Genomic DNA, 15,149 nt, shown 5'->3' with positions numbered 1-15,149 from the left:
TGTTGGAAAAGAATCTGAAAAAATTAGATACATGTATATGTGTAACTGAATCACTCTGCTGTACATCTGACACAATATTGTAAATCAACTATATTCGAATATGAAAATTAAGAAGAAATTCAAAAGTCACTGAAAATACCCGATGCAGAAAATGAAAGTAATCCATGATCTACTCCCTTAGAGATAGTTTACTGTTGATAGTTCAGTCAATTGTCTCCTAGCCTTTCGAGGCGCTATCCACATCTATCATTTATTTATCTATTAGACAATAAGGTGGGAATATTTTTATCTTAACTGCTGACCTGAAAATTTGTCACAGATTAAAGCTGGAGAAACACCTTAATAAATGATTGAGTTGAAAGGTAAACCCTTAAACGTATTGGCCAAGGTGTAGGTTGATACCCAAACTTCAGAGAATAGGGCAGAATTGCTCTTTGTGAGACAAGGAGAGGAGTTCTTCCTTTTTCATTTAAAAATGGGTAGAGGGCAGAGTTGAGAAGAAATAATCAGGGGGAAATAAATGAGGGGGGGTAGAAAGGAGGTTGTGAGACTGTACGGAGGAGTGAAGAGATTTCATGGTGCTGAGGTAACAAGAAGCACAGAGACCAGGGTCTCTTATGGGGTGTTTCATGCCATTTGTGTGCAGTGCTGGTGCCACCTCTTCCACGGCCCCCAGTAGTTTAGTAAAGATTGTTATAGCCACAGAATGCTTCCTATGAGTGAGCTTTCCTTGTGAAAACAGGTCCTGGGGCTGAGTGTCAAAACCATATTGAAGCTATGGAGGGAGTCCACACCAGAGGGGGCCATGAGACCTAAGTCCCTTCCTTCTTCGCTGCCTGATTCCCTTGAACTCACAGAACATTCTGGGAAGTTTTAGAATCTATAGGGCTTGAAATTGGAGATGGGTGTTGAACCACTTTATCTTTAAAGGTCAGAAAGACCCCAGATAACATCTGGGTTATAATTATTCTAATCCAAACCATGATGGTGAGGCCTCTCCCCAGTCTTCTTTATTAAGATGGAATCCCCTACAAAGACTGTCCCTCAGATATTTCTAACAGTTTTTTGGTACCTAACATCTGCTAAGGAACATGTCCCTGGGGCTCTTCCCTTCTGGTCCTCTCTTCCTGTCAAAGTGCCCCTCCTTGCTCCGGGGATGAAACTCACCACCTTCATTTCACAGGACATAGGAACCCTCTGGCAGTGACAACTGGCGACTAGCATGGACATAAGCTCTCCAGTAATTTCTCCTCGATCTGCTGACCTTACAGAAGGACAGGGACTAATGGAAGGGAAGTCCAATATGAAAAATAAATTGCTGCTGCAGCTCGTGTCCAGCCTGCTCTGGGTCCCCTGTGGGCTGAGCCAATTTCCTGACTTACCAGCCTGTCTCCATGTGATAGGGCACAGGTCAGGGCTCCTGGCCTCTCATAATCTCCCATTTTCAAACCCAGAAAAGAGGAAAATTTTCTCCTTATCTCAGTCTAATTCTTGCTCACTAAGTCCCCATTTTCCGTCTCAGGATGAATCTCTTCCTAGTATGGAGAACATCCATTGCTTGCAGGGAAACCCAACTCCTATATATAAGAATGAGATCTAACTCTGTATCACCAAGAAGACAATCACAAAGACGATGCTTTTTCCATCATATGCGTTAGATAGACTTACCCTTGGCTAACTTGATGTAATATTATTTTTATAAAAGAAGTATATAAAATAACTACAATACAATTTTCCACTTCCATTTCCTCATTTCATTAGACAATGTATTTTGTACATCATTCCAAATACGTACATATTCACATCATTCTTTTCAATAGCTGCATGCTATTCCATTAAATGGTTATACTACAGTTTTTTTGTTTTGCTTTGTTTTTTTTGCGGTACGCAGGCCTCTCACTGTTGCGGCCCCTCCCGATGTGGAGCACCGGCTCCAGACACGCAGGCTTAGCGGCCATGGCTCACGGGCCCAGCTGCTCCGCAGTATGTGGGATCCTCCCGGACCGGGGCACGAACCTGTGTCCCCTGCCTTGGCAGGCAGACTCCCAACCACTGCACCACCAGGGAAGCCCTATACTATAGTTTTCTGATGAACATTTTGGTAATTTTTTTGATATTGCAACAAGTATTTATTTCAAAAATACCTTAATAGATAATGTAAATTTAATATGTACTCCACCATATACCATCCAATACTTTTTCATTGTGGTTAAACATACATAAAATTTACCATTTTAACCATTTTTTAAGTATATAGCTCTGTGGCATTTAGTACATTCACAGTGTCATACAACCATCACCTCCGTACATCTTCAGAACTTTTCATCTTCCCCAACTGAAACTCTATGTCCTTTAAACAGTAACTCCATTCTCTCTTCCCTCCAGATCCTGGCAACCACTAATCTACTTTCTGCCTCTATGAATTTGACTATTCCAGGTACCTAATCTAAGTGGAATCATACCATACTTGTCCTTTTGTGACTGGCTTATTTCTTAGTATAATGTTTTCAGGGTTCACCCATGTTGTAGCATGTGTTAAAATTTTCTTCCTTTTTAAGGCTGAATAAAATTTCATTGTATGTATGTACAGTTGGCCCTTGAACAACTCAGCGGTTAGGGACACCAACCCTCTGTGCAGTCAAAAATCTGCATATAACTTATAGTTGGCACTCCATGTCCAAGGTTCCTCTATATCTGCCATTTCACATCCACAGATTTAACCAACTACGGATCATGCAGTACAACAGTATTTAGTACTGAAAAAAAATCCATGTATAAATGGACCCAGGCAGTTCAAACCTATGTTGCTCAAGGGTCAAACTGTAAAATATTTTGTTTATCCATTCACAGATGGACATTTGGGTTGCTTTTACCTTAGGCTATTATGAATAATGCTGATATGAACATAGGTGTACAGATATCTGTGTGAGTCCCTGCTTTCATATCTTTGGGGTATATACCCAGAAGTAGAATTGCTGGATCATGTGAAATTACCATGTTCTATTAAGTTACTATGTTTAATTTTTTTTTTTTTTTTTGAGGAGCTACCATACTTTTTTCCACAGTGCATTTGGGTCATTTTTAATAATATAAAAACAGCTTTAGGGGACTTCCCTGGCAGTCCAGTGGTTAAGAATCCGTGCTTCCACTGCAGGGGGCATGGGTTCAATCCCTGGTCATGGAACTAAGATCCTGCATGCCACGCGGTGCAGCAAAAACAAAACAAAACAAAACCAGCTTTATACATATATCTCTGAATATTCATGCAAAGTATTTCTGTAGAATAAAGTCCTAAAAGTGTAGAAGTGAAATTACTGAGTCAGAAATATTTTAATAAGTATTGCCAAATTTACCTCCCAAAAAATTATATTAATTTACATTCCTACCTACAGTGCCGAAATTTCTACTTTACAAATTTTTCATTATCAACTCTTTTCATCTTTGCCAAGATGATCAGATGAAATTTTTAAGCCTGTTTAGATTTATGTTTCTGTATTTATTAATGAGATTGAACAAGATTTTTCATTGTTTTCTGCCCATTTGTATTTGTTCATCTGTGGTTTCCCTATTTACATCCTTTGCCAATTTTTCTATTGGGTTGTCTTTCTCTTAGTGACTAAAGAGAGCTAGTCCCTTTTTGCTCACTAATGCAAAATGTTCTAATCCCTTTTTGCTCACTAATGCAAAATGTCAATATTAGCATTTACTAAAATACCACATATTACTGTTTGTTTTCCTATTCCACTGATATGCCTCTCTCTTACTAGGCTGTTAACATACTGTTTTATTATGGCTTCCTATCACTTTTAAACACATGTTAAATCTAGTCCTTCCCTCTAGTACCCTTATTTTAATTTTGTTGTTGTTCTTGGTTATTTTCACTTGCACATTCTTTCAGATAAACTTTAGAAACATTTGGTCAAGTATATTAAAATTCTACTGGGAATTCTATTCCAATAAAAATGTTAAAAAAAAATTCTGCTGGGTTGTCATTGAATTTATGGATTAATCTAGGGAAACTGACATCTCAAAATACTGAGTCTTTTTATGCAGAAACAAGACATTTTTATCTATTTATTAGTCATTTTAATTTATGGTTATCTCTTGATTACCCTCAGTTGCAGACAACCCTTAATTTCAAGTTTTTGTTGAGAATCACCTGTTCTGCTTGATTAGCTCCTTTGTTTTCCTTAACTGCCTTTATTTATTTATTTTTTTGCGGTACGCGGGCCTCTCCCTGATGTGGCCTCTCCGTTGCGGAGCACAGGCTCTGGACGCGCAGGCCTACTGGCCATGGCTCACGGGCCTATCCGCTCCGCGCCATGTGGGATCTTCCCAGACCGGGGCACGAACCCGCGTCCCCTGCACCGGCAGGCGGACTCTCAACCACTGCACCACCAGGGAAGCCCCTTAACTGCCTTTATTGTCATCATCTATATACAAAGTGTAACCGATTAGGAATTTGGAAGCAAGAAGTTTGGAAGAAAATATCTAATTAAACTTCTACCTGAGGACTTCCCTGGTGGCGGGGTGGTTGAGAATCTGCCTGCCAATGCGGGGGACACGGGTTCAAGCCCTGGCCCCGGAAGATCCCACATGCGATGGAGCAACTAAGCCCGTGCGCCACAACTACTGAAGCCCATGTGCCTAGAGCCCACGAGCCGCAATAAGAGAAGCCATGGCAATGAGAAGATCGTGCACCGCAACGAAGAGTAGTCCCCACTCGGTGCAACTAGAGAAAGCCGGTGCACAGCAACGAAGACCCAGCATGGCCAAAAATAAATAAATAAATTTATACAAAAAAAAATTTCTACCTGAGAAGAATGTAGATAGAGACATAGCAACGATCTTGGCAGATGTTCTTTCAAAATGTGTTTTTCCTCAATTTAAAAATGTTCCCTGGTCCTTCTTGAGGTAGAGAAAGCAGAGTGAAAAAGGCAGGAATAGTGGACAAATTCTTAGTTCCTATAGAATCAGAAGTTCCATGGGTGGCTTCTTTATTTTATTTCAAATGTTGTGAATTCTTAGAAAATGAGATGTACTCATGACTAAGCATGAGTAAAAAGGAACTCTAAACCAAAATATAATGACATTTTGGGACATGTAGAATTCTATATATATAACTTCCTCCAGTGGTGTGAATAACTGCCTACTGACAATATTCCAAATGGAAGACAGGAAATTAGAACACTTTTTAAAAGTGGAATAAAATTTGGGTAAATGAAATGTGAGGAAAATGAGTCAATATCCTATGAACCTATTTTTGATGCATTCATAAACACCAAGACAGTGTAATGCAAATGATTTACATTATTTGTATCTCCTTAAAGGTTGATAAATTTCTTTTATACTGTACAATTTACAGTATAAATCGAAAGAATTAAATACATATATTTTAAAGTAAATATATATAGTATTTAAGTATATATAGTATTTATACTATATATAAAGGAAAAGGCCAAAGAATGAAATAAAAGTATTTTTAAGAATGTCACAATCACCACTAGAGGGTACAATAAGCAACCTTTCTTCCACTTCCACATAGTGGAGCAGAAGAATATTACTGAGAAATAAAAGGCAATTTAGAATCACAGTACTTAAAGCCACCTCCACAGGTCATCTAGAAGAGACAGGGCATTTAGAAATGTTCATCAGATTTGACATCTAACCAAGGGCAGAAGGTACCAAGTAATTTTCAAGGGCAGTGTTTATCTTAGGCAAAAGTAAAGTCAGTTTATCAAGGCATAAAGAACTGTTTCTAAAGTAATTTAACAGGAAAAAAAAAAGCCTTTTTATACTTACATGTAACTGTGCATCCATCTCACTCGGCAAGGCTGTTGATTAAAGCTTCTTCTAGAGTGATTTTACTCTGGAAAGATAAACTCCATGAGGACTTAGAAAACAAAATGATTACACAGACTTTCAGAACCTCGGCAAGATCCACGTTGGCAATAAAAGAAAGGAGAACATTTTCAAACCAGCTAGCGATGATTGGCATGACCAGATGCAGGGAACATGAATTCCTCACTTCAAATATTTCACCAGGCTGGTGGAGCCCATGTTGTGAAAAATAAACGCATTCCTCATTAGAATTCCAAGAACAGCAGTTTTTTGTTTGTTTAAGTTGAACCATCTCATCCAATAAACCACCTAATCTGCTGTGATTGTTCTTGGGGAAAAAAATCCTTTCTTTAATACAGGATTTCCCCTATTTCCCATTATAAACGTGCTTCCAGTCTTCAAATTGTGAATGCTATTCTGTGTTCCAGAATAATTGTGCTTCTTAAGAGAAACACACCAATCTTTGCAAAATAGGAGAAAATAAGACAAGCAAAGCTCATTATAAGGAGGAAAATTTGAACTTTTCAACTATTTTTTCTAAGCGTAACATTGCTTAACAGGTATATAGCACTTTATAATGTATAATGTACCTTTACAATAATCTTTTGATCTAGGCAGGTACGTATTTTTATTCACAGCTTCTGAGTGATGAAATGGAGACTTGGGGTGGTGAAAGCCTTACCCAAAGTCTCTCAGCAGAGGATGGAGCTGGCAGAATAGAATCTGGACTCCTTAATCCAGTCCTATTGTCACTGTACTCTGGCCCCCATGCATCTGTAAGGATTCAGTGTCAGAAATCCCTTTAATTGCACATTTACATTTCTTTGAAGGAAATTCAGACTTAATATGTGAAGGATATTCTATTTGGCTGAGAATGTTCCTGTGTTTGTGCTCAGAGTGTCCAGTAACTAACCGTTTTGATTTCTTGGTCATATTAGTTTCCCAGATCCATTTCATCATTTGGGTATGACACCCCAGGCAGTGTATCACTGAAGGATTATTTCTTCAGAGGCTGAAGTCCCTTGACCTTCATTATTACCCTGTGTTAACCTGTCCTTGTTTTACTGATTACCTGGAAACCATTCTCAAAATGTACAAAGTTGTTGAGTGTATGCTTGTCTTTATAGCATTTGTTAAAACATTAGAATAGTTTACAGTGTTTGCTTATATGATTACTCAAAAATTTTAATGCACACGTATAAGAGGTAGAAAAATATCTTATTTTTATATTTTAATATCTTGAACAGCAATGACACTAGTGAGATCTAGGAAAAAAATGCAACGTCTTCTATGTCTTCTATCATAATATGTAGATAGACTGCTACAGACCTACTCTTTCTTAAAATATTTGGTTTACATCCAAATCTTGAACTTAACGTGGCCACTGGATCACTTTTAAGAGATTTTCAAGATGTTGTTTGTAATTTCACATGAACTTGATATGATGAGGGTTTAAAACTTTGATCATCTCTAAGATTTTTACCATATCTACATGCCATCTGTACTATTATTTACTGTATACATGTATATACATATGTTCATAAAACTCGATTCTCATTATTTTTCTAATGTATACTAAAATAAATGTGTAATTTTAAACTTTAAAAATGTTTTTTCATAATGTATTTAAAATAATCTTGGATAGCATATTTGATCAGTGTACCACATTTTGTGAGTCACTGGTCTAGTTGAAAGAGTTTTGAACTCTTGAATAGAGGCCTGGATTGTGCATAAACATTACCATTTTCTAACTTTGATCACTGAGCAAGTCAATGGACCTCCCTGAGTCTGAACCTTATAAAGCTGTGAGGATTGAAGAACTAATGACATAGAGATCTTTGCACATGCAATGTACTTAAATGTTAGTTTCCATCCCTTTAAGGGAATTCAACTGATTAAAGACAATGTTTACCCAAGTTAAGATAGTGTGATATGAGTCCAAATACCTTCTTCTCTGTGTAATTCTTATCCACAAGATAAGCAACAAAATACTGATAAAAGACCCAGGAGCTACTTCAGAGAGGCCAGGCTATTAATAAAACCAGGTGAGGAGGCAGATCCCCATTGTAAATGCTTTGTAACACAATTATTCATCACATTCTGTGAGCAACCGTACTTTTCTTTTCAAGGTTGCAAGAACAGAGGCCCACTAAAAAGCTCACATCAATGGGGAATGGGGCTATTCTAGGTATTCAGAGGTCTCATGGAATACAAGGACACCTAAAGGCATTCAGCTAGGTCTCATGTCACCTAGAACTGGAAAACCAACTTCAGTCTTTCAGAGGCTTTGTGGTCTCTTCTCTGTCTCATGTCTGCTCCTTTGGGTTTCTTTTTCTCATTGCCATTTCCTCTGCTCACTCATCTTTCTCATGACTCCAAATTGGCAGTAAGAGGAATCTATCTGGTCAAGCTTATATATTTCCATGAAGCCAGAGGTCTTTGGCTAACCAATGGATCAGCTCTTCTGAAAATCCACTTCAGGAACAATGAGCTGTGAGGGGAGGAGAAATGTATTTCATTTATTCAGTCAGGAATATATAAATTCCTTCTACTACCCAACCCTCCCACCCAAGGTATTAACAACATTTTGCTAGGGGTTGGTCATGGGCATACCGAAAAGACCTAGAGGGGAGCATGATTTTAAGATTGGTGTTTTTATATGATACATCACATGTCTGAAAAATATCCTGTCAGTACATCATACTTTACTCTTTTTAAGGATGTTACCCCAGATTGTTTTGGCTCTCAAGTTAAATCAATAATCCTTTCCTGGGCCAAGTCACATTCATACCTTAAAATTTAAAAGAAAAAAATGTTTTTCAGAGAAATCGTATTTGTGAATCAGACTCCTCTATCTGGAGAAACACACCCCCACAAGACTTTTCTAAAGTGGGAACTAAGTAAATAGTATGAATACATACTATGATGGCTCCCTGGCTTTGACAAATGTTATAATGAAATATTTTATTTCTTAAGCAATGAATCAGTAGTTGTTCTTCTCTCCCCACCCCCGCCACGAAATGTTGATATCCCATCATGCAGATAGAGGCTAATAACACTCAATACTGTTACTGAACTCAGGTCCGGCTGCTCACTGCTCAAAAATCAATACCCAAGAGGCAAGTGTTGGTAGAAATGGAAACCACTGCTTTTAATCAGAAAGCCAGCAATCTGGGGAGAAGGTGGACTCAGTGTCCCCAAAAACTAACTCCAGAGATTCTGCTCGGCCATGAAGGTTTTTGAAGGGAAAAGGGCAGTAATCTCAATCATCGAGATAAGGGGTCAGAGCTGTCGCCATCCCCTACTGCATACAGGCTTGTCAACCTTTTGTGATCTTTCTTTAGTTGCTATCTTGTTCACACAGTTTGTTTGGAGATTGCTGAAGGGGAAGCTAGGGAAGAGATATGGTCATCTGTTAATTACTTATTCTTCACTGCTACTTCTTTGATCTATGGAAAGAACCAACAGGTTAGGCAAGGTATTGTGTGATCAAAAGATTTGAAAGGTGAGCTTGGGCAGGAGATGAGTAGAGCATGGGGGTGCTGGTTTAAGGTTAGTTTCAATATAGATTTGCTAAAGTGACAAGACAAAGGGGCCTCCTGCAGAGAGCTCTTTCCCACAAAGAGCTCTTTCCTGCCAAAAGCTGCTTACAAATACCCACTTGTCAGAATATCATTCCATTTCTATGGGATTATGGGTGAAGGTCCATCTTCTGTAATTTCTTCTTGCCGACATAGGATACCGTATTCTTAAGAGTCAGAATATATCGATATGGGTCTGTAGCATCTCTTTTTGACAGTTTTAGTTGCCCATTTACATATATGGGCAGAACAAGTTAAAATTATTTTGATGTCCACAAAGATAGACTATTATGAGCAATAGTATTAATCCCATTCTCGCAAGGCCAGTTCTTGGAATTGTGCTAGCCGTAGATTCAGTACTGCTTAAGATGGAAGAGATTATGTCATGGATGCAGTCTGGTCATCATGCAGCTTTTTCCCTTTGGTGGCAGTTATAGTATGTAAAACAACTCAGGAATGTGCATCAGACACTGAGTCTGTGACTCTATTGTCCTAATTATTAACTGCTTGAGTCTTCGTTTTGTCACTCAGGGAGGCCTGGAAGACTTTGGCTTTTCTACAAACAAGAGGCAGGGCACATGCAGGGTTCTGCTCAGTTCTAATACCATCAGTTAAAGAAGTGAATGTTCATATTTTCAGTATTATTTTATATATACTGAGTGAATTCAATGCAAAATAAGTAACTTCCTCATGCAAAATTTTGCTAGACTCTTGACATGAAGATATGGGTCTCAAACTCTAGCATGCCTAAGAATCAACTTAAAGATTCCTATCCACAAGGTCTGAGAGAGCACCAAGAAAACTTTTAATAAAGTTTTGCACCCAGATTTTATGGGTGCAAGTGGTCTGAGAACCACACTTTGAGAAACATTTTCGAGGAAACGTGCATGAACGAGAAGAATCTAAACGAGTTCCTTTGGGCATGATCTGATTTCTGCTTTCTGCAAAGAGATCATCACACCATGTACTTTGTATTTGGGACACTCATGCACTAGCTGTACTTACTTAAGTCCCACTTACCTACTTTGAAATTATTATATAACAACTGATTTTTCAAAAACAGGGTTTCTTAGTGCCTAGGGAGAGAGCCTGGATCCTATCTAGTTAAGTATAACCAGGTCAAGCTGGTGCACTGGGATTCTGGTGTTGGTTTTGTGTTAGTCCACAACCCTTTAACATATTCACTTCAGTGATGTGCCATGCTTTCAGAGTATGCTGTGAAGAAAGCAGCTTTGTTCCATTTTGAAACAGGTGTTTTGCCAAGGGAAACGTGTCTTTTGAAATCAGGTACATTTTCTTGGGTGTTAGAATACATCATTGTAGCAAATGATTATAAAAATGCTATGATAGTCTTTGGGGCTATTTTAAAATGTCATACCATATGATTTTTGAATCATAAAAACTTCCTAGTGATACCATAATATTGTATGACTGAAGTCCTTAAGATATTCTGAGGTCCACAGGGGTTTTTCGTGTCTCTATGGGAAAATGTGGGAAAACTGAAGGTATGTGATAGCATAAGACACTCTGGGTTGTTTATCATAAAGATCTCCTGGGTTTTAAATGGAATTTTTAAAATGATTGTTCCAACCTGAAAAAGAATTTAGACAACAACAAAGGCAAACTTATTTTCCAAAGTTAAACCTGTGCTTTTTACATCTAATGCTTCCTGCATGCTGGTTATAATTCTCCTTTATTCTCTACCTTTACATATAATGCTCATTTGGGGTCCTTAAAAAGCTTTTTTCTGCTTTAAATCTTCTCTTCTTAGCCATGGCCAAACTTGTCTTTGTGCTTTTTATTTCTCTAGACCGTGAAGAAAGTTAGATTCTGAACTTCTTTATTTTTCTTGATTTTCTCCTTGGAGATTTATGTTATCAGCCATACATTTTCGAATCAAAATTTCAGAAGTCTGTAATGATTTTAGATTTAACTCCTAATTGTTCCATATACTATTAAAGGAAATCACAATTTATTTTCTAAAACTAATTAGGTTTGTACGCCAAGTATGCTTTTCATGGTGTCCCGGCTCTGAAGTCTGTTCTTCTCCAGCCTCCAGTCTGAAATATTTCTACTTAGCCACACAGTTTCAGCCCAGAGCTCTTTCCTCTTGAAGTCTTTCCTGTGAATCGTTTGTCAACTTTGGTGTTCTGTGTCCTATTTTCCAATCTCTAGTCCTACAATTATCCTATGTTAATGTGATTGTTGACCTATCTCCACATTAGATAGTAGCTCATAGAAGGCAGGGAACTTACTTTGAAATCCACAGTGCCTAGTGCATTGCCTACTGCAGATAAAATGCCAAATAAATATATGAAAAAATGTATCTTTATGAATTAGACTCAAACCCATATGTTCTAATCCACATAAACATTTAAACTTTTATTTTGGACAAGAAACACCTCTCTTCAAATGTAAGAAGTCATAAATTTACCTGAGAAATGTGTTGCCAAACCACTTATTCAAATACAATTGCCTGTGGTATCGTAGAACACAGTTCCTCAACTATGGCACTATTGACAACTTGGGCTGGATAATTCTCTGTTATGGGCGACTGTCCTGTGCATCATGTTTAGTAGCATCTCTGGCCTCTACCCACTAGAAGCCAGTAGCACCCCTAACCCCAGTTGTGACAACTAAACATGTCTCTAGACGTGGCCAAATGTCCTCTGGAGGGCAAAATAACTCTTGGTGAGATATACCACCCCAGAATGTTAAGTTTACCAACTTCATAGATTTAAAATATTATTAGAAATATAATCCTATTAACTCTGCAAAATATTCACTTTTAAGTTGTAATTGCCCTTTTAAACTTCCAATTAGCTCACAATGTAAACAATGGCTCCTTAGCTTATATGACTGGTGTATGAGCCGGTATGGCTGGAAGTGTGTGGTTGGCTGGACATCTCTCTCTCTCCAGGAGGCCAGCTTGTGCTTCCTTACAGCATGAGAGTCTCAGGGTAGCCAGACTTTTTACAATTTCCCATGAGCAGGTGTTTCAAGAGACCTGGACAGAAGCTGCAAGATTTCTTAGGACCTAGCCTTAGAAGTACTGGAATGCCATTTTTGTTGCATTTTCTATAAAAGAATTCACTAAGTCCAGCCAGTTCAAGGGGGCGGGTAGAGAAAGAGAGGAATAGACACTACTTCTCTTGAGGAGAATGAAATATATTCACAGGGAGGGGAAGAAACTGATGGTGGCCATCTTGGAAACAAGCTACCAAATCCACCCAGGTTTGGACAAAATGCTCTCTCTTCTTTTCCATCCTTCCAGGATAGGTATTTCCACTCCTCACAGGTTTGTGTCAGCTCGATTTCTGGAAATGGGTAACAGAAGACAAATGCTCCATTCAGATTCCTAAGATATTCCTTCACTTTGGACAACAGCTCTTTCTTTTCCCTCTTTTTTTGACAATTAAAATTTGGGGTCCTACTATAAAGACATCCCACTTTGGGGGAGGCATGCTAAATTCATTTATACAGTTTTGTTCTAATTCTTCTGAGATATCTTTCCAGAAATAACATTTGTCATCCTGGGGTAGAGGGAGGTGCACAGTAAGCTGATAGAAATTTTCCTCCTAGAAGAATTCAGTCATGAGTTTTGTCTTGTCATAAACATAGACCGTAAACAGGCATGGCTTTTGAGAGTGGTTTGGTGCAGAGAAGGTATGGAAGGAGAGGGGTCTAGGTATAAATTCCAGCTGCACCACTGTGAGGCCTAGGGTGAGTTCCTTAACTTCTCCGACCCTCATCATTTCCCTTCTCTGAGAAGTGAGTGAACTATGCCTATCTTGAAGGTTTTTATCAAGTATTGATTACTGGCTCACAGTCCTCTATGGGTTCCATGTTTTTGTACATCTTAGAGGCACTTACTGCCTTTGCTCCAGACTATCTTTTCAATAGCGAACAGATTTGGGGGACAGCAGCTCCCTCTGGGACAGAAGGCAGATTTCTTTCTTGACTGGGATAATAAGACAATGTTTATTTCCTGGGCAAAGGTCAGACAGGCTCACTGTCCATTATAAAGGATTCAGGTTTCCTAAGCTTGGAAGTGCAGTCAACTGCATTGCAGGAGTGAGGTGGCCATTTCCTGTCACACTGTGGGCATTCAGGCTTGAGGAGTTGATGCAAACGCTGACACTCTGCCTAATGCTATTGCTATGATTAATAGAGTCCTCTGTTTCTTACCCAGGAGTCTGTGCTTTGAGGTTGGGTAGAGGCAGTGAGAGCAGCGGGCTTGAAGTTTCTCCTGCTCACTCTGCTTCCTTCTACTGTCTGTAGCACCTCCTAATCAGCCAGACCTAGAATGGGTGTTTCTTTCTCAGTCTTCCTCTCCTTGTGTTGATGGCATCTTCCTTATGCAAAACACCATGACTAGGATTACCAGTCTCACCTTACAAAAGGAGGAGATAAAGCAGTTTAGAGACCGTTTGCTCTATTTTTCTCCAAAAAAACTTGCTGAATTTTGGTGTCAACAGCTGAATAGTAACACAATTTTTCCCTCTTTCCATTCCTATTTTATCAATTCTAAATCTCCCCTAGGCAAATTTTTGGCAGAATGGAAGCAAGACTAGGATAAGAAAATGCATAATAGAAAATCTCATGAATATTTTTTAAAAGTCCCCATTATTACTAGCTCTCAAGAATTACAATGGAAGGAGTCCCATCTCCCAGTAACAGAATCATTCAGTATATCGTGGTTAAGGTTGGTAGCACTCCCTTTGCTCAGCACTTTTTTTTTTTTTTTGGCAGTCGGCTATTTCAAATCCCACATTTCTACCCTATTAAAAACCTCAGTGTCTTCCATGCCAGATAAAGGAACTGAACTTACAGAAACTTATTGAGCATTATAAAGGCATTCCTGCATATATTTCTACATACATGCTCTCTACAGCCATATCTGAGAGCTGGAATATAAATCTTACCTAAATTCTCAATGGCATGGTCAGTTTCCTTAAGCACAGCTTAGATTGGTTGAAAAGCAGCTGAAAGAGAAAGGACACTTTCTAGCAATGTGATAAAGTACATTTTATTTCTATTTTGAGGAAGGTATCACTTCAGATTTTCACCAGGATGAAGTTGGATTAATTCTCCCCATTTATGTGTAGTATTCAAACTATAACTCTTATCACCTGAGACTGAAAATTTCTTTATGGACTCCACACTGCATCCTTTTCCTGGATCTAAAGCAAATCAATTCATTTTTCAAAAGGTGGAAATAAGGGAGGTCAGTCAGTATGTCCATCAACAACACTGAATCACCTTCTCCCTTCCCTTCTCAGGTGCTTCCTGAAAGTCATTTGAGTAGTTATTATTGTTCTCAATCTATCTCAGTTCAAAATATTGATCATTTACTAGGCAATTAGCATGGGCTGAGCAATGTGTGGAATATTAAATAAATACCTGGAGTTTATAACCTTGGTGTGTCAACTTGACACTTGAATGGAAAACAATATAAGGCAAAATAAAAACTGTGCCAAAATATATAGTAAACCAAAAGAAATGAAAACATACACACACACACACACACACACACACACACACACACACACAAGTACTTCTATACAAATGTTCATAGCAGCTTTACTTGCATAACCCCAAGCTTGAGATAACCTATATTAGTTTCCTATTGCTGTGTAACACAGTACCCTAAAATTTAGTTACTTCAAACAACAAACATTTATTGTCTCACAGTTTCTGTGGATCAGGAATTTGGGAGCAGCTTAA

This window comes from Grampus griseus (genome assembly GCF_964374135.1).
Source record: "Grampus griseus genome assembly, chromosome: 7".
In the NCBI taxonomy this organism is placed as follows: Eukaryota; Metazoa; Chordata; class Mammalia; order Artiodactyla; family Delphinidae; genus Grampus; species Grampus griseus.
This window is presented reverse-complemented; position numbering follows the sequence as displayed.